Below are 20,921 nucleotides of genomic sequence, written 5' to 3' on the forward strand. Positions count from 1 at the left end.
ATGGTACCACAGCAGCACAACTGCAGCGCTGTAGCTGTGCCACTGAAGCAGCTGAAGTGTAGACATGCCCTAAGTCTTTGCAGGATTCCCCCCCTCCCCCGCTTGCCCTAACGCTGTTTTTCAAAGTGCAGCTAGTAAGGGAAACTTCTCAGCTGGTGGGGAGGGGAGGGGAGGAGGAATGTTTCTGAATGTGCCTGGAGGGGGTAGGAATGAGAGTGGGAGGATTTCTGAACCAGGCTGGGTAAATAGGAAGGAAGGGGGATGGGCTGCAGAGCTGAGGAAAGGGGGATTCTGAGCTGGGGAAGGGTTGCCTGCCTGGGAGGGTGTGGGGAGGTTGAGCTTTGTGGGGGTTGAGTTGGAGGGAACCAAGAGGTTCTGCAGGGTTCTGAACAGGGAGGAGGAAGGTTTGGGTTGGCAAGGCTGAGTGTGGGTTAAACACTGGTGAGTGTGCAAGCAAGTGCAGGTGAGAGTAGGATCAAATGGAATGACTGGGAGTTGGGGGGGTGAAATTCTAGTGAGAGAATGAGAATGAGGATGTGTGGAGAGTAGGGATAGACTGGGAAGTGAGGGGGAGAGTAAAGGGGTAAATTTTTTCCTCCTGCCATTTGGTCAGCCTGCTGGGAGAGGGCTGGAGAGGGGGATGAGGAAGGCGGAGGGCAGTGTCAGAAAGAAGGAAAGGAGGCAATGTGGTGAGCAGACCCATCAGTTATTTTGAGCACCTGCTACTGCTGCTGATAAACAAGATGAATATAATTGTTTAGGGGTCTGGTTATCCTACCATGTTGGGTTTTTTGTTTTGTTTTGTTTTTTTGCTAGGTGGCAAAAACTGATGATGATGTGTTGAGAAAGCCCTTCACAAATACTTTCTGCTGTGCTGGTTTCATGTGATTCTTATTTACTTTGCTCTTGTTCTCATTTATTATTTATGTGAACATTTCTTAATTTCTGTAACAGTTCAATACTATCCTTTGAGTCAACATTTAAATGTCATTTGAAATTTGGAGTTACTCAAGATGAAAGGCTACCTTCCTCTTTAATGCCACAATTATTGGAGTCATACTTGTGAAGGTGCTAGCAAATCACATACAGACATGAGTAAATGTTTTTGTTCGTTTAGTGTCTAATTTTTAGGAAGACTGAACATTGTTGCTATGTTAATTGGTGAAATAAAATTGTGTGTGTACATATGTGTGTACACACAGATTTCTGAAGGGTCCCATCTTGCTACCATTTCAGTAAATGACAAGTTCAGTGATATCAGGATCTGGCCTACAATGTTTAGCTGTTCTCAACAGAGATCCTGATGTAAATCTCTCCTGTTTAACTATTATTTTGTATGTCTATTTCTGTAATTCATTATGACAACAAAATGCAATTTAAAAAAAAAAGGAAATAGTGGCTGAAAACACATTGGTGGCTGCTGAGCTGTGTTTTTTCAGAGATGCTCAGGGCTCTCTCTGAACAGGCTTTGCTTGAAAGCTTTCTTGGCATATATCCTGGGAGAATATATGAGGGGCTTATGAGAAATGGAAAACAGAGGTACAGATCTGAGCTGGACCTGGCCCAGGAAACAGAGGCCTAATGAGATGCTGTCCTTTCTTGATGTGAACAGGGTCTAGTGTGGCAAATTCAGGCCAATTAGCTACCTGGAGAGGGGTAACGATTAGCCCGGAAGGCTTAGCCAGCAAAATAAGGTTCAGCTGGGGCAGGGGTAGGAAGCAACTAATCAGGTTCAGCTGGCCCCAGTTGCTAGAGACCTTTTTAAACCCTCCCTGACAAGGAAGCTGAGAGGGGGGAAGGAGGATGAGAGAAGCAGGGCAGCTGCCAGCAAGGAGGGACAGCTGAGCTCTGAGACTCGTTGCAGGACAGAGGGCATTCTCCCCAAGGGGGGGGAAAGAAACTAGAGCTAGGGGGCTGGCTGAGAAGGAATCAGCCCGGCCTTGTGAGATTGAGAAGGGTTTTTTTTTTCCCTTGTGCCCTAGCCTGTGCCTCTGAGGCTGGGAAGGACTGAGCTAACAAACAGAGGGGCAGGTATTTTGCCACACTAGGCACACTACTCTTTCTGTCTTTGGATCCTGCAGGTACAGATGAGCTTTCAGTCTTAGCATCTGCTGCTGACTATCAGCCTGAGGGGATGCTCTGCATTCCCACTGAAGCAGATGTCCTCAAAGGGTACTAAGAATTATGAAGACATTATTAGGTGATGGGTTCCTCGCCCCCCAGGGTGCCACCTGGAACTGAAGTACAGCTGAACCCTGTCTCACCAATCTGGGTTCCCGCTTGCCCCAGGATGTTGTGACAAGCTGCAAAGCCCTCCAAGCTTGTACTCACCAACATCCACAGGCAGGGATCACACCCAGCTGTGTTCATGAATGCTCTGGCCAGCCACTCATGAACCCACAATAGAGAGGCTACAGCCAAATACCCTCAGCTCCCGAGCCTAGGACCCCAAAGCTGTACAATCCTGCCCTGGTCAAAACCCAACCAGCATGAATTTATTACCCAGTCCACCACTTCTACAAAGGAAAGTGGTGGACATGCACCAACTCTTGTTCATGCAGTGAGATTTATCCCCTTTGCATGTCAAACAACACACAGTGTTTTAGGTAAAATCTACAATAGAGTTATTAACTACAGATATAGAGCTTTTCAGTGATTATAAGTGATAGCACACAGATCAAAGGAGATTACCTAGTAAATAAACAAAACCGCAAACTAAGCCTAAAATATTAGAAAAATTGGGTCTGAATTAGCAATTTCTCACACTGGCTGATGATACAAGTAGTTCACCAGGTTTCCATACACAGGCTAAAATCCCTCTTCCGCCCTCTTCCCCCCAGGTTCAGTCTTTTTCCTCTGGTACTTTCAGGTGTGTAGTTGTGGGAAGCGTGAGGTACCATCATGATGTCATTTCCCCCTTTTATATCTTCTTCCCACTTGCTGGAAAGCTCTTTTGCTGTGACCTGGGTCAAACAGTTCCCATTCTGTAGTGCTATCTCTGAGAGGTTTCTGTTGTACACAGTTCCTAGGCTAATCCTTGTGCTTGTGTGTATGTCCTCAATAAGCCATTAACATTGTTTGGCCTTTTTACTGTTGTACCTGAAAGGCTGCTTGTGAGTGTTTTCAACCTTACAACATGCTTCAGTAGCACATACATAGCTGAACTTCATAACTTCACGTACAGTGATAGCACATACAACCCAACGAGATTTTATTTGCTAGCAGATCAAGACTTTTAGAATATTTTGTCCAAAACGTATCATTAGATGACAGTGGTGGATAGGGGGGTGCCAGGGTGTCACAATGGGAATACCACCTAATTGAAGCACTCACCATGGGATGGTTAGCTGTTGATATAGATTGTGTCCAGTAATTCTGTCAGTTCTCACAAAGTAAAATGGACTGGGCTGGGTCAGTACTTGGATGGGAGACTTCTTGAAACCTCTAGGTAGTGATTCAGTTTGTAGGGTTGCTCTCCACCAGTTAAGAAACAACGTAGAGGAGATATCCTCCCTTGGCTGAGACATTGAGCTGAAATCTCATGGCGCTTTTCACAGCAGTAGGGGGGATTAACCCCAGTCACCCAGCAAAATTCCAGTGCAGGAAATTGCATTCTGATTCCCCCTGCAGTTTTCATTAGATATGGGATTCTTCATTTTCTGTTCTAAACTGTTTTTCAGTGTTTGTGTGCTGTTTGTCACATTCCTCTCCGAGCAGATGTATTTTAGTGACGGGTGAAGTCATTCCTGCATGTATATAGTTTATAAACCACTTTGGCTCCTTAAGCATGAAAGGTGTCCTAGTAATGTAATTTATTATTAAAGCAGCTATGTGCAGACATACACATTTTGATTTACCAGATGTGTTTAATGGCACATTCATTGTTCTTTGTTCCTATTATTCTACAAACTTATCTCGTCAGATCTTTTTATCTTTGATCAGAGCATGTTACCCCCTACCTGGGTATCGCACATCTTTTATGAAAAACAATAAATCCTTGTCTTCAAACTCGTAATGTGTGTACTTTCGACTTAATTCATCTCAGCTGTAACTTTGAGTTCTGTCATGGATAGATTTAGCTCCTCCTTTCAGAAAATGCCTTCTATTGGTAGGTCTAAGTATTATACTTTTAGTATAGGAAATGACCTGCTGAAATACATTAGGATACCTTGGTATCCTTAGCACAAAGTTGCTTGTATGGAGATTGAAAATGGGTTAATGGGCTGTCAGCATCAAACCTCAAGGTCTGTCATTCCTTACAACTCCCACCTACAAATTCCAGGTACCAATAGTAGTAATAAATACATGAAATCAGAGGGAGGCCCATCTTTTCAAATGGCTTCATGATACAGTGCTTAGTCCAATAATCTTGTACATCTTGTGCTTACTGAAGACATTTTCATTTTTAAGTAACTAAATAAACTGGGAATAGTTTGAAATGTGAATCATAACCTTGGTATATAGGATGTTTATCCTAATTACATGTCTGCTTCTCAACAGATATGTAAGAAGATGTTCCATCTCCATTAGCCTTCTTTCTTTTAAATTTCTTCTATTAATGGGAGGGAATGTCATTCAGATCACTTTTTTGTATCTTGCTTAAACGTCTAAAATGTTCATTTAGTAAGTTGACTTGAAGGGCAGTCTGGTGCTTCTCTCACTTGGCAGTTAAAGAAGCAGCAATTTGTTTCTGTATTGACTGTATCTTGGGAGATGCAGTCAATCTGTCAGCATGAACTGAGGGTATCAGACGTTCAGTGTGTTATTTGCAATGTACGATGGTGCTACCACATTAACTCTTTCTCCTGTCTTGATGGAGGTGGGACTCTTACCTGTGGTGACTGTGACGGGGGCTGTCCTGCTCTGTCCTAGCAACATAGGGAATCCCAACATAGGGAATCAGCTTCCTGCTTCTGATGTACTTAAACATTTTGTTATTACCTTTTGAGTTTTTGGCTAGCTGTTCTTCAGACTCCCTTTTGGCTTTTCTTATTACATTTTTACACTTAATTTGGCAGCATTTATGCTCCTTTTTATCTACCTCACTAGGATCTGACTTCCACTTTTTAAAAGATGCCTTCTTATCTCTCTCTGCTTCTTTTACGTGGTTGTTAAGCCACAGCTGTTGTTTAGTTCTTTTGCTATGTTTTTGGGGGTATACATTTAAGTTGGGCCTCTATTATGGTGTATTTGAAAAGTGTAATGGTAACAATAGCGCATCCATATCTCCTTCTAAACCTCAATCTAAACTAAACTAAATCTTCAGTTTTCCAAGACAGTGGTAAAAAGGAAAGCACCTTGCCCCCCAACCCCCTGTCCTGTGCCCCCTCCTGCACCCCAACCCCCTGCCCTGAGCCCCCTGCCTGCACCCCGCACCCCTCTGTACTCAACTCCCTGCCCTAAGCCCCCTGCCTGCACCTCACACCCCAACCTCCTGTCCTGAGCCCCCTGCTGCACGCTGCACCCCATGCACCCCAACTCCATGCCCTAAGCCCCCTGCCACACCCCGCACCCCTCCTGTACCCCAACCCCCTGCCCTAAGTCTCCTGCCTGCACCTCACACCCCAACCCCCTGCCCTGAGCCCCCTGCTGCACCCTGCACCCCAACTCACTGCCGTGAGCCCCTGCCACACTCCCCACCCTCCTGAACCCCAACCCCCTGCCCTGAGTCCCCTCCTGCAACCCAACCCCCTTCTCTGAGCTCCCTCATGCACCCCACACCCCTCCTCTGCCCCAGTCCCTTGCCCTGAGCCCCTTCTTGCACACTGCACCCCCTCCCACACAGCGCACTCCCTCCCGCACCCCAACCTTTATGATGTTCGCCTTTTTAAAAAAAAAATTCCCTGGGTGCACACCGTAATGAAATGTGCTGCGCACACCTAGGCTTATTGCCCTTATATAAATCCATGGTACGCCCGTATCTTGAATACTGCGTACGGATTAGAAAAGGTTCAGAGAAGGGCAACCAAAATGATTAGGGGTATGAGGAGAGATTAAAGAGGCTAGGACTTTTCTGCTTGGAAAAGAGGAGACTAAGGTGGGGGTATGATAGAGGTATATAAAATCACGAGTGGTGTGGAGAAAGTGAATAAGGAAAAGTTATGTACTTGTTCCCATAATATAAGAACTAGGGGCCACCAAATGAAATTAATGGGCAGCAGGTTTAAAACAAATAAAAGGAAGTTCTTCACACAGCGCACAGTCAACCTGTGGAACTCCTTGCCTGAGGAGGTTGTGAAGGCTAGGACTATAATAGGGTTTAAAAGAGAACTAGATTAATGCATGGAGGTTAAATCCATTAATGGCTATTAGCCAGGATGGGTAAGGAATGGTGTCCCTAGTCTCTGTTTGTCAGAGGGTGGAGATGGATGGCAGGAGAGAGATCACTTGATCATTACCTGTTAGGTTCACTCCCTCTGGGACACCTGGCATTGGTCACTGTCGGTAGACAGGATACTGGGCTGGATGGACCTTTGGTTTGACCCAGTATGGCCATTCTTATTTAGCGATAGTCTGTGAACTCTCCTCTCTTACAATGCAGCTGTCTCTTCCTCGCACCTCTGAAGTGTTTTTGATACTGACTTCAGAAGGAGCAAAGACTGTTTCATTTAGCAAACCAGTCTCTAAATGTATATGCCTTCTTTTCCCCCTCCTCAAGATTCTGCTGTGTCTGCAACACTATCGGACTGTTCCAGCACTCTGTTCCCTACACAGCTCCGCCAGTGCACTTCTGTCCTCAATTGCAGTCATCACCCAAAACAGATTGTTTCAGTCCCAAGCCCCTGCACACCTATGGCAGTGTTCCTCAGTTTGCAGTGTCCTCAACTATTCTAATTTTGTCCTTGTACTCTGGCAGAGCACCTGAATCCTGATCTGCACCAATCCCTACTATTCTAATCTGGAGCCAGCTCCCCTGCCCTCTACAAATGCATAGCCTTTGATCCTGACCTATAGTGTCCCTGGTATTCTAGTCCTGGCTCCCTCATGATTCTGTCAGTGCTGGCGATCTTGACACTGTCATGTTATTTCAGTCCTGGGCTTCTCCTGAGAAAACTACATATCAAAGCTGAACTGTGTGATGGTTCTCTAACCTGCATAAATCTCTAGTATTACTAACCTTGAAGGATCCCCCACTCTAGAATATTTCTATTTTACCTAGGAGTTAAACTCGGATCCACACAGGTGAAAGGCCAGTATACTAACCCACCACACCTTTTATTATTGATTATTGTGTCATATGTGCTCTTGGCCCTTTTACAGTAAAAGTAAGAAGACATTCCTTGCCCCAAAGAGGTTAGTATCTAAATAAACAATGGACAGATGAAGGATGGGATACAGCAAAATAGTGCTTAGAGGGTTTTTCTTCTGTTCTGACCTTTTTCAGGGAAATACTAAGGTTGATAGGCTATTGGAAGATGTTTGCTGTAAGGAAGGACTTGAATCAGTCTGACGTACCTCTAAAAAGAAACTACTATTATGTTCTATAGAGAAGTATATGCTTTCAATAAGTTTTTTTTGCAGCATCCTAAGGAATTCTATAACAGGGATATAATTATCTATTAAATTCTAAAGTCTGCTTCAAAATACTTACAGAAAGGCTATAATTTTCTATGTGACTTTTCCATAAGGGAGTCTTACAAATCAAACATCTTGGACCACCATGTGGGTCTAAATTACAGTGGTTTTTGAGTAAGTCCAACGGCATTCACTCTTTATCTAAGTAGTTTAAGCAGGAAATGCCTCAAGACATTTCTGCAACAGCCAATTTTAAAGTGAAGAATAATAATCTATCTAATCAATAAAAGCAGTAAAATGATTTTTAAACTTCATATGATGACCTTGGGTCTTGCAGCATGTCTAGCTGTCTGGTGTTTAGAGGGTAGCTCTTTCAGGCAAGGATTGTGTCTTGTACAAAACTAAACACGCTGTTAATAAATGGGCACCCGGAGCAGTCAATGCAAGCTCTGCCTTGACTACTAGGAGATGGCAATCATGCCATATTCCCTTGGAAAGGTTAGTTCCTCTAAATACGCAATGAAGTCTCAACTTTGCCCTGTGATATCAATGTCATAACTGCATGGGCATCTTCAAAGATTTATTCCTTGGGCAGGTAATTCTGTTATGCGACATATCACTAGGGGGAGCTAGAACTTAACTAGCTGTTTGCAGATTATGGTGAGCGTTTCAGGCTTTGCTATGAGCTCCTAGATTCCCACCTTGTCCACATGGAGCCAAGTATTGGAACTTTTTCTTTGTAAGCTTCTAACTAGAATAAAACTATTCCCCTGTTGTACCTTTACACAGCTTGTCACACTCATCCCATTGGGAGTGAGAAGAATCCTTTGTCAGGTCTTCACAGTTGGTATGTCAGGACAACCTCACTATGTACAGACCCCACCCTTCAGCAGGGCCTCAAGTTGCCTCACCCTTTGGCCCTTCTAGGGGGATAGTAGTGTCTAGTTCATTTATGGGAATTTGTGTGGCACGCGCTGCCGTAGTGCCTGAGCCCCTCCCATAAACCGCTGAACATGAATAGGTCTCATAACATCATGATGTGGAGAAGTTTGATCCCCATTTTACAGATGGGGAAATGGAGCGAGAGGGAGGTTAAGTGACTTGTCTGCGGTCACACCATGAGTCTGCAGCAGAGCCAGGAGCAGAGGCTACATCTCCGCATTCCTAATCCTGTATCTTAACAAGGCTATGCTTCCGGCCCTTCTGAGATGAGCACGTAGGGTGCAGAACTTGCAAGAGATGTTGTGCTCCAAATGAGCAGGGCATAAGAAGCTATTTCCTTTGTGTACTCTTACCGCCAGCCTTGGTGTGTGGGTGGGCTTGTATTGTGTATAATGTAATGGGCACATGATGATCTCCTGGTGGTTATTAGCAACTTACAGTAAAAGCAATTTGCTGCTGTAGCATTAACACTTGCAGTGTGTGCCTGGGGCTCTGGACCCTGACCTGTATTCTGATCTGGAAAACAATGAACTGAACTTACTCTGAGGTCTGCACCTAAGTCCATGCAAGTGTTCAGAAGAGATTACCTATCCCTCTCCAGGTCAGTCAGAGACCTGACAATTCTCCTTTGCCGATTTCTGTCTCTGTCTGTCAGTCTCCCACACCTACTCTTAGGGATCCCATTCATCATGTTACAGATGTGTGTCTGCCTTCATTTTTACACAGCTCAGTGAATACACCACTTGCTTGATGCTCAGCAATATGAGCGTAGAAGGTACTCAGCGGTGTCTTGGTGTCAGGCTGGAGTTAGGCCAGGCGTCCCCAAACTCTTGAGGCACAACCCCTCGAGGGGTGCAGAAGAATATTCGGGGGGCCACAATGGGATATGGAGGAAGTGCCACCCAGCCCTGCTCTGCTCTGCCCTAAGCTCCAGCCCTGGCCTTGGCCTCTGTGACTGGGGGTGGGGGCTGGGCCACACCAGTCCCCAGCTCTCACCTGCACCCCTGACCGTGGCCCTGCTCCCAGCCCCAGTGCCTGGGGGGCAGGGGGGAGGGAAAATTACTTTAAGAGTAAGGCAGGGGCTGACTTCAAAAGTTTGGGAACCACTGAGTTAGGCTGATGTGCACTATAATGTGTATTTTAATTGTAAGTGCAGGTGAAATGCCTTGATTTGACCACAGGAGGTAATGGCTTATGTGAAACTTGTATGGGATGCAGCTCTTTTGTCTTCTCAGCAGTGCTGAGATGGGTCAATCTAAAGTCCATGACCTGTGGGCAAGATTTGGCACCAGATGTCCTGGAATGTCAGTGTTGCCAGGATAATTTCCTTTTGGGAATAAAGGTTTGTGGCCAAGGTGATGCCACAGCAGCCAGGAACAGTTTTTACTGAGCATGATTTTGAGTATCTGACACCAGCTGGTAGTCTCTCACTGCAGCTTCTTCTGATGACTAAGGAGGAGCTGCTCCTGGTCTCCAGCTACAGGACCCATACCTATTAGTGCAAAAGGATCACCGATCACTAACAGCTCTGTGCCACAGGAGGTTGCAGAAAGGAATTCCACTGAAATACCTGGCATGGGTGGAGAGCACAAATGTGTTGTTTGTCAGTGCCCTGATGTTCTATGTGCTGTTTTAAACAGTCTAGAAGGACAAAATTTGCTGCAAGGGCTTTTTCATTTTCACCTGCTCATCTTGCCTCCACACCATAGCACTGAAGTTTCTCTGTCAGGGAATGGTTCAGCAGGAAGGGGGGGGTCACTAAGCAATTTAGATGAATGCAAATGGAAACAGCGCATGCTGTTAAATAGGCCATTGGTAATGAGGACAGGAACCCTTTCATAGATCTCACCTGCCTGATTCTGCTTCAGGGCAGTGGTGACCACTAGCATGTGGCAGCTGCTGAGTGGCTGAGCATTAGGGGGAGTTGGTTTCAGTATGGTTCCTAGTAGGCTTTTGTGCTCTGGCCTATCTCATTTGACAGTACATGTTAGACCTGTCACACCATTGGAGGGATTGTATCTAGGTGTTAGAACTGGGGATGCCTGGGTTCTTCTCCCAATTCTGCCCCAGATTTTCTGTGACTCTGGGTAAATCAGTTACTCTTTTGTCCCTCAGTCGTCCAATCTGTAAAACAGGGATGTTACTATTACCACCCAGGAGTACTGTGAGGGGTAATGCATTATTTATAAAGCATTTTAAAATCTTGGATGAAAGGTGTTTTATAAGAGCAAAGAATTATGATCACTCCGGTTCAAAAGGAATTATTCTGGGGAAAGTCCTGTGTGTATGGCCTTGGAATTGATGAATCTGTGAACTGGCTCCATTTGCTGGGAGTTTAAAAAGGGGGGGGGGCAGGGGGATCAAGACTGAAAAGTGAACTCTCTTCTCACTGCTAGTCACCTCAGTGCAGTTGTATGAGCCCCAGGCAGAATTGAGACATATTGGCAGGGCAGCATTGCAGGTACTTGCTCTGCTGCTGCCCATGTTATAGCTGTTCCGGGGATAGAGGGTGTCCTGTCCCCAGGGCTGTTAGCCAGCAATAAATTCACTTCAAAAAATCTGATAGCACAAAAGACACCTGTGTAACACTGTCCTTCCCACATGGCCCCCAGCTGATAGGACTGCATGCTCTGCAATTTATAGACAGAGATACCAGATAGGACTTTGTTTGGTTTTGAGGGTTATTTTTTTTTAAATGTATGCAGCCTTTTTGAATAGAAAACAAGGTTTTTCTGCATGGTTCTTAGCAATGCTAAGTGGGAATCCCTTCATGGTGTCAGCAGCTGGTGCTGATGCCATGCAGATCAAGGGGAGGTGGGAGTTATACTGTTGGCATGTTATAAATCATGAAGTCAAAAAGCATTCTCCACGTCTCACCCCACCCACATACTCTTTGCCCCTTGTCTGAGAGGGTGGGCAAAAAGGTGTCTCCATCTCCGTGCTGACAGACCAGGCAACAACCTGAAAACAAAAGTCCAGCTGGTTTTGTGATTTTTGCCCTTCATTGTAACATACCTTGGAGGGCAGGTTACCCTGAGTGAAGACTGAATTCTGCAAAGGCTCAATGCTTCCACAGCTGTGTGCAGTCTGATAAGGGGGATGACAACATCCCTGGCTGATAAAGGGACATGCTGAGCATTTAATTAGGATTCCCTGAAGGTACCCATGTGTGTCTCAGGTAGCTGAAAGATAAGTGTTTGTGTGCATTGAGGGGAGAATATGCAGGACTTCCATCTAGGCTACGTATCTTAATTTTGCAAGGTTATGGATCCTACAAAGCAGGGGAGAAAAAAAATTACATTATTCAGTATTCCATTGGGGGGCACATCAACTCTGCTCTGTGGGCTTTATCACTCTACAGCAGTGTTTCCCAAACTTGGGACGCTGCTTGTGTAGGGAAAGCCCCTGGCGGGCCGGGCCGGTTTGTTTACCTGCTGCGTCCGCAGGTTCGGAAGATCGCGGCTCCCAGTGGCTGTGGTTTGCTGCTCCAGGCTAATGGGAGCTGCAGGAAACGGCGGCCAGTATGTCCCTCGGCCCACACTGCTTCCTGCAGCTCCCATTGGCCTAGAGCAGCGAACCGCGGCCAGTGGGAGCCACAATCAGCCGAACCTGCGGACACAGCAGGTAAACAAACCGGCCCAGCCTGCCAGGGGCTTTCCCTGCACAAGTGGCGTCACAAGCTTGGGAAACACTGCTCTACAGGGACCTGGAGTTACGAGTTGCACAGGAAATGCGTGTGCACTTTGTCTTTCTAATGGGATTCAGTGGCTTGCTGCCTTCACATCAAGCATGCAACCTGTGTGAAAATTTCATTTTGCTGAGGACGTGGGGCTTGAATTGTAGAATGGGCATTAGGCAGCGTGCCACCACCCAACCACTGCCTGCATCTCTCCTGAAACAAGCCACAACTTGTCAGCTTGCTAGTGGGGTTTAGAACATAAGAACAGCCATACTGGGTCAGACCAATGGTCCTTCTAGCCCAGTATCCTGTCTTCCGATGGTGGCCAATGCCAGGTGCCCCAGAGGGAATGAACAGAACAGGTAATCGTCAAGTGATCCATCTCCTGTCACCTATTCCCAGCTTCTGGCAAACAGAGGTTGGGGACACCATCCCTGCCCATTCTGGCTAATAGCTATTCTCTGGGGGCTGAACTTCCACATTCTTTCACCCAAATCAACTTTCCTGAGCCATCCCATTCCAAGGAAAATGTCCTGTCAGCTTTGTACAGAAAGCCAGGTAGCAGCCGCAGGTTAATTTGCTAGTGACAAACAGGTTTTGGGAGCTTAAACCTATATCGGCCCCTGCATCAACTGATGGGTGACTACTGACTAGACCTGTTACAGGAATACAGTGAAAATCCCCTGACTGATCTTTCCTCTTACAATAAATGAAGTGCTCACAGAACAGGAGTAGCACAAATAAAGGCAGTGAAAACTTTCCCCTCACTGCCTATGTGCCTCAATACTGACCCGGAAGGGATGAAAAGGGAGTTCAGGGTCCATGGCTCATTCAGCCCTTGGCCTCTGGGCTGAGACTGCTAGTTGCAGTGGTGATTTTGGGAGGTGGACACCTGCACATTAGGAACTGAATGGAGATGACAAAAGTCATTTCACAGAGGCCAACAGTCATCAGATGGTAAAGGCTTCCCACCAGTGCTAATCTGGTGATCAGGAAATGCTCCATGTTGCACTACCCAGTCCGTGAGCTAGCCAGTCCCCTCTCCCTGCTGCCCCACATGCTCTGTATACCCATACTCCATCCATTTCTGCTTTTGTCCTCCCAAGCCACCTGCTCCCACTCTATTCCCTTGTTCATGCCTGATTGCATGTGTTCCTGTCAATTTCTTGCTCACTTCCACATATCCCACCTACTGCCACTCAGTTTCTCTTTGCCCTGCTCTCTCCTATTCTGTGTCCTTTTCTGCATTTTCTCATAGATAAGTTAATCAGATTTTTGTAGCATCTAATCAAATCTGAGCTATCTGCCAAGTTATGTATTTACAAGAATAGCACTGAAACACACAATTAGACTGGGAGTGCCTGGGTCACTACAAAAAGTAATTTTCCCTCCGTTGATACTCACACCTTCTTGTTAACTGTTGGGAATGGGCCACATCCACCCTGACTGAACTGGCTTCATTAGCACTGACCCCCTCACTTGGTAAGGCAACTCCCATCTTTTCATGTGCTGTGTATTTATACCTGCCTACTGTATTTTTCACTCCATGTATTTAATCAAGTGGGTTTTAGCCCACAAAAGCTTATGCGCAAATAAATGTGTTAGTCTCTAAGGTGCCACAAGGACTCCTCATTGTTTTTGCTGATCCAGACTAACACGACTACCCCTCTGAAACCTGTCACAATATTAAATGAAGATCAGCAAACGATAGTGGTTGAATTGAACTCAGCTCTTGTCATGTTAGGGTTCAGCTGCTTAAATTTGCCTTTGGGATGCCTTGTCCTCCTAATTCTTTCTCCTTTCTGTTTCTGCTATTGCTGGTAGGCTTTGGTGGAGGGATGGGTTTTGCGCCAGGCTCTGAAACGGCTCATACTAAGGGTCAGTCTATCTGGCAGCGAATACCATGCTCTAAGACTCAGCACTGAGAATGAACATAAGAATGTAGCACTGGAACGGACCACCTGGGTCATTGAGTCCATTCCCCTGCTATCACAGGCACATGTCATATAATCCTGTTCACAAGCTTATCAAGGTCTGCTATAAAACCAGTCAGGTTTCCACTATTCTTTCTAGGAGACTGTTCTAGCACTTCAACTCTCTGAGGGTTACAAACCTTTTTCTAAAAAGCAACAAAGAGTCCTGTGGCACCTTAGAGACTAACAAATGTATTGGAGCATGAGCTTTCGTGGGTGAATACCCACTTTGTCAAAATGCGTCTGACGAAGTGGGTATTCACCCACGAAAGCTTATGCTCCAATACATTTGTTAGTCTCTAAGGTGCCACAGGACTCTTTGTTGCTTTTTACAGATCCAGACTAACACGGCTACCCCTCTGATACTTGAAACCTTTTTCTAATTCCCCACTAACTTTACTCATGGCTAGTTCATACCCATTTGTTCCTGTGCCAGCATTGCCCATTAGCTTAAATGGCTCTTCACCATCCCTTGTGTTCACCCCCAGATGCTTGGTCTTCGTCTCTCAAAAATTTCATCTGGAGACTTCTAGTTTCCACAACTTCACTCATGCAGGATATCTTGACGGGTCGTGGATGGTGAGTTGGCCTCTGGGTAGTCTGGGTTGAAAATCACAGAGACAAGGACCTTGATTTGAATCTGGAAACAAACAGGGAGCCAGGTGAGAGTGTGGGGTGCTCAGATGATCCATCTTCCTTCAGGGAAGTCAGTTTTCCTCATTGTGTATTTATTAAAATTAAGACTGAACTCTGGACCCTGCATGTTCTTGCACAGTGCAAACATTTGTTGTGCTCTAGTGCAAGTGTGAATGGAGGCTTCATATGAGTGCAAGTAAAGCTAAGCCCTATGGTGACCACACTGAGTGGTAGAAGTGGCCGGATTATTTGTAACTGCTCAGGGTAAAAATAGAGCGGTGGGGTGTTAAAGGAAGATCATGTTCCTCTGTGCTCCCTCTCTTGCTCATAAATTTCTACTGGCTGCTTATTGCAACTTTCTTTGTAGAGGATCAGGGCCTGAAAGTGGCCATCAAAAGAAATGGTGGGGAGAGAGAAACATTTGGGACAAAAACGTGTTTCCATGAAAAAAAATCTGATGTAGGTCAAAAATTTATCCAAAACTAAAAATGTGGGGTCAAAACAGTTTTTTCATCAAAAAGTGAGAACATTTGGATACTATCACGGAGTCCCCGGGCGATGCTCTGGAACTGCTCCCCACAAAGCCAGTCAGGACTTTGGGGAGCCTCCTCTCCCCTGGAGCAGACTGTCTTCAGGGCAAGAAGCTCACACGGCTTCACCTTCCTGGGTCTGACCTTGGAGCATTCAGCATCCTCTTCCCCTCCGTGTGCTTCCCACAGCGAGTCTGCCCAGGCGGGGTCCTGGGGAAGCCAGAGGGTCCTGCACCCCGACTTCGCAGTCATACGTGACTCTTAGCCAGCCAGTAAAACAGAGGTTTATTAGATGACAGGAACACGGTCTAAAACAGAGCTTGTAGGTACAGAGAACGGGATCCCTCAGCCGGGTCCATTCTGGGGCCTAGTGAGCCAGACAACCCCATCTGCCGGGGGGGAGGGCCCTAGTCATTTGTTGCCAGGAGACAGAGTGTCGGCCATTTATGCACACTGGAGACTTAAGAAAGGCATAGGGGAAACTGAGGCACCCACACAGTATTCAGAGGAAACATTAAGAACAGTCCCACTTCGTCACAGATACAATGAGTGTTTGGTCAACAGCTAGAAAAATATGGGGTAAAAATGTATTTCAATGAAATAATCTGATCGTCTTGCATCAAAAAAATGTGATGAGGGGTGGTAAGGGCAGCCCTGTGACATACAGGCATACTTTGTCCTTGGTACTGTTGCATCTTGTACATCCAAGGATTCTGTGGTGCTTTACAAACACCAATTAGTTCTCCTAACACCCCCACAAAACTGGTCACTCCTATTATCAAACTCGTTTTACAAACAAACTGAGGCACAGAAATTGCTTTTGCAAGGTACAAACTGATGAGCAGAGCTGGGACTGGAAGCTAGTACGACTCCTACTTCCTAATCCCCTCCTCTGGCCACATGTCTGCTCTCAGACCTGACCCATGGTTTTAGCTGATGTATACATCACCTAACTCTTGTAGAGCTAAATCCAATTGTTAGCATAGATAATGACATTAAAACAAAATAGCTGTTCCTGGCTAGAGATCAATGGAGAAACACACAAGGTTCCAGTAAGAGCAGGCACCACTAGCAGGAAAATGTTGAATCCCGTGGCAAGTTATGGAGTAAGCAATGCACCAAAAGAACCATCCTTTTAATGATTCATTAGGAAGAAGAATGACTTGTGAAAGCTGCCACAGGCCTTTTTGTTTTTCTTTTAATAGTTCCTGAAAAAGTATTTCAGTGCATCCAGAGCAGCCCTGGACCTGCTCGTTTTTAATTTTGTGGGGAAGGATAAAATGGAGGTGGTGGAGGATTGGGTGGGCACAAGCATTTCCCTTCATCAAGATCTGCAGTCCTTAAATAAGTGTTTGTCTGCTAGGCCATGTCCATTGCATGTTCTTCTAGCTGAACATAAGCGACTAAGGCCTAAGCAGTCCCTTACGTGGGAAACTTTATTCAGGGACAGGAAACCAGGTGAGCTTCCCCTTACAGAGTTTTCTCTCTCTTCTTCCACCTAAGGTGTTTTTCCTTCTAATTGAAGAAGTGGGGTTGAACCTCTAGAACTCACAGATGCCTGCTTCATGGTTTGGGGGACAGGCTGTGTTGGAGCTCTGCTTTCCACAAGCCAGGGAGAGGGACAAGGAGGGGATCTCTCCCTCTGCTCTTTGCAAGGAGAGAGGAGGAAAGCTGGGTCCTCCACATTCCCCTTTAGCCCCTGCAATCCACTGTTTAAGGTTTCCTGGCAGTACAGATCCAACTGAACCCTCATGCAACACGCTCCCCTGCCAACTTCTCCCCTCACCACCTTCTCTCCCTCAGCCCTGCCTTCAGAGGAAGGTTCAATAGTACCAAGAATCTCTCTGTGGAAACGTTAATACTGACACTGTAGCAGTGTTTATCCCAGGGGTGGTAGGGAGAGGATGTATATCTCCCCCATGCGTGGAACCGTTGCTCAAGGAGGGATTTCTGTAGAAGAATGCTATAGAAACATTCTTCCTCCGTTTTGTGCTCCCCAGTAGGACAACCACAGGCTTCTCATCCCCTCCCTCCATGCACGGGAAAAAAAGAGGACAATTTGACCCTTCTCCGAATGATACTTGTGTAGAAAAGCTAGCAAAATCTGGACACTTTTGGGAAGGGACCTTGGTTCTGTGTCTGTGCAGCACCTGGCATGTTGTCACTGGGCACTACTGCAGGACAAATAATAATAATTAGGTGGAACTAATGAGATGGATGCAGTGTCATGTATAGAGCTGTCTAGTGGGGCCTCTCAGAGTATCTGTCACAAGTGCAGCCTATTTAATATTTTCATGAGCAGATCAAGAGGATGCAGGGGAGACTGTGTTAATCAGAGCTGCAGCTGAGAGAAAGGTGGGAGGAATCAGTGATACTGTGGAGGAGGAGAAGGATATGCAGTATGAGCTCTGGAAGCTGGAATCAATGACACGAGCTTTAGTAAAGATAAATATTAAGTGACTGAATGCATTCACTCTGCAGTGTATTTACTCTTTGCAGTCATTTATCCCAGATAATGTTCACGGTCTGCTATTAGACACTTGGGGATTCAGTTGCTATGAAAGATGCCGTGCTTAATAAAGCTGGATTGATTCATACTGGAACAAATAAGCAAAAGCATGTTAGAGACTGGGGGAATACTGGGTGGGCGGCTGAACTGCAATGAAGGATGTAGGGCTCAAGTGAATGACGAATATGAATTAACAGAGCAATGCTAATGCAAAAGAAAGGGGATTTACTATATGATGTGGCACTGACAGGACTATCCATATAATAAGCAAGGGAAGTGCTATTCCACCCTGCTTGACGGGGGTTAGGTTCCTAGTTTCAATTCCACCGTCATTCTGGGCTTCACTATGAGACATGGACAAAGTGGAGAGTACAGCAGAGAGGGAGAAAACGATAAAGGGTTTGAAACCAAGGAGTATAGCCAGGGGAGCTGGGATGGGTTGGTGAGGAGAAAAGATGTCTGAGGGGGAGACGTACCTGTCTGCAAATGAAGAAAGGGATGCTAGAAAGAGAACAGGGATCCATTATTCTCATTAGTCACCAAGATCAGAACAAAAAGTGATGGGTTTACTGCTTACCTGGGAGAACTTGCTCTAGAGCTGAGAACAAGTAACCAGCCCCACCCTCCATAGTTAGGAAAATAACAAGGATACTGAAAACTAGACTTATAAATTGCTTTCCGTTTTCATAATCAAAAGCGTTAGCAACATCGATGACACTAACTACTATGAGGGCTTACAGACACCGTATAAAGCTGATGGAGCTCTTTTTAAGAAACACCTTCAACTCTGCAAGGGGAATTCCAGAAAAAGCCCTGGCAGGTTTTGCCTCAGAGGAAGAGAAGGATTCTGACCTTGAAGGAAAAAATATATCGGATGATCAAAATATCTGTGGGCAAACCAACAGCAGCGTGGGAAAGGATCTGTTTTGCTCTCTGCTCTTGGGCCTGTGGGCAGCAGTCACAGCAGGAGTGGCCAAGTTACGATCAACTATAGATTCTTTTTATTGCAACTGATGACAAGCCAGTTTCTCGGCAGCCACTCAATTATTTTATTAAATCGGTGGTTGAATGTCAGAGGAAAGTTCACTTATTAGATCAAGCTGCTCTTCACTGGGGACTTTTGCAACCAGCAGATATATTCAGAGTGGCTGCCTGCGTCCGTTTGCCATTTGCCTTCAGCATCTGCATCAGAACATCAAAGGTAGGAACTTCTTGAATACACCCATAGGCACTTAGCTAGCCCAGGATTGTAGGTGAATCCCTTACTTTCCTCTCTTTATGAATACCCACAGTCATTTCTCAGTACCCAGCCTCTAACACAAAACTGCAATACTTACACTGCAGTGTACCACTAATAAATAACATCCCTTCACTGCTGTCCCCTGCTTACTAGGAACTGTAGACATGGCATTGCAGGCTGCTATGTTTATTGTCTTCCAATTATTTCTGGGTGAAATCTGATTGTTTTACAAGTTGGGATATTCCCCCCTCCCTGACTGCCAGCCTTGGGGTCATGGAGTCTGTCTGGGGTCACTCTTTTTCATGCATCTTCACCAGCAATAGCAGTTCTGTAAATCCACAAGCTACAGCCACAACAGCTGCTCTCAGGCTTCTCTGACAACTGCACTGTAGCTTTCTAAACAGTCTAAGGGGCTCTCTAATTTACTGAGTTCTGGCTGCAGTGTTGTTGTAGCTCGGTTGGTCCCAGGCTATTAGAGAGACAAGGTGGGTGAGGTCATAGCTTTTTTTTTGGCCCCACCTCTGTTGGTCAGAGAGACAAGCTTTCGAGCTTACCCAGATCTCTTCTTCAGGTCTGGGTAAGCTCAAAAGCCTGTCTCTCTCACTAGCAAGAGTGGGTCCAATAAAAGCTATTACCTCACCCACCTTGTATCTCTGAGCTCTGTCACACCAGCCCAGATGCACATAATTTGAAATCCAAAATGAAAATTTCCCACATAATGAGTTTCACCCTGCTGCCCATCTGGAATGTTAGGGGAAGAGTATTTAAAGAGAGAAAAGGGAAGGGTTAACCCCTTCTTAGATACTTTGGCTTAATTAGCCTTCTTCATTTCAGAACAGGGCATTTGAGGAGGTGCTGACCAGAAATCTCCAGACCCAAGATAATATACCATAATTATTTCTGCACAACTAGCAGGACAATTGCAAACCTCTGGCCAACTGCAGTTCCAGATCAGGGTTGACAGAGGATGGAAGTACTGTCTGACATGGATAACTATTAATTCAAGAAAGACTGACTTCAAAAAAATATATATATATTTTTAACAAACAGTTATTGGAAGGAGCAATGGGAAGGAGGCACCTGGTGACTGGGACATGTGGAGGTCAGTGGCTTCTGGAACTTTCCTTTTGTACTGTGGTGGGACTTTGGGGCAGTTTTAGAATGCAGTTTGAATGGAATTACAGTGGCTATTTTAGGTATTTCCTGCAGGCTGAATACACACAGGTTATTCATTGCATCGATTCTGTGTGTATGCATATGTAGCCCTGAAGGTATTGCTGATTTGTAAGACGCTGAAACATTTAAAAAAAAGAAAAAAAGAAAAAGGAAAAAAAACCCAGAAAAGTCACTGTTTGTGGTCAGCCTGCAATGTTTTGTTCACTCCTATTGCAGAGCCAGCATACAAACTCTCCAACTCCTGAGTTGTGCCAACATTGCTTCAAAAGTGCTGATGCACAAACAGGTTGCATGCCTTGTGAGCCATTGGAAATATGGGTGAGAAATTTATGGCTTAAAGTGGCAAGAAAAAGAAACCTGAATATTTCTAAAAGGGCGTTGCAGACTAAGCAGCACTGACCAGTTTCCGTGGTCTGAAAAGTGACGGTCAAAATGCCATCATGGAGTTTCTCATTTATTTTTTCTCAGTGATTTTTCCAGCTCATAAGTCAAAATTCATTTTTTTTCTAGCCCCAGAGATCCAACCTAGGCTGTGAAAATTTTGTTCAATCTGCCTCATATGCTATAACATGTAATAAAGATTCTGCAGGTGGAGTTTAGGTGAATATTGTTGATGATCTGAACTAGGGTCTCAACATGTTAAAAGCCAGTTCACTGTATCACTGAGTTCCCCTCTATTTATTGCCATTGTCTTATTTCTTTAAACCAAAACCTCCTGGAG

Source organism: Mauremys reevesii, linkage group 4, assembly GCF_016161935.1.
Source record: "Mauremys reevesii isolate NIE-2019 linkage group 4, ASM1616193v1, whole genome shotgun sequence".
NCBI lineage: Eukaryota > Metazoa > Chordata > Testudines > Geoemydidae > Mauremys > Mauremys reevesii.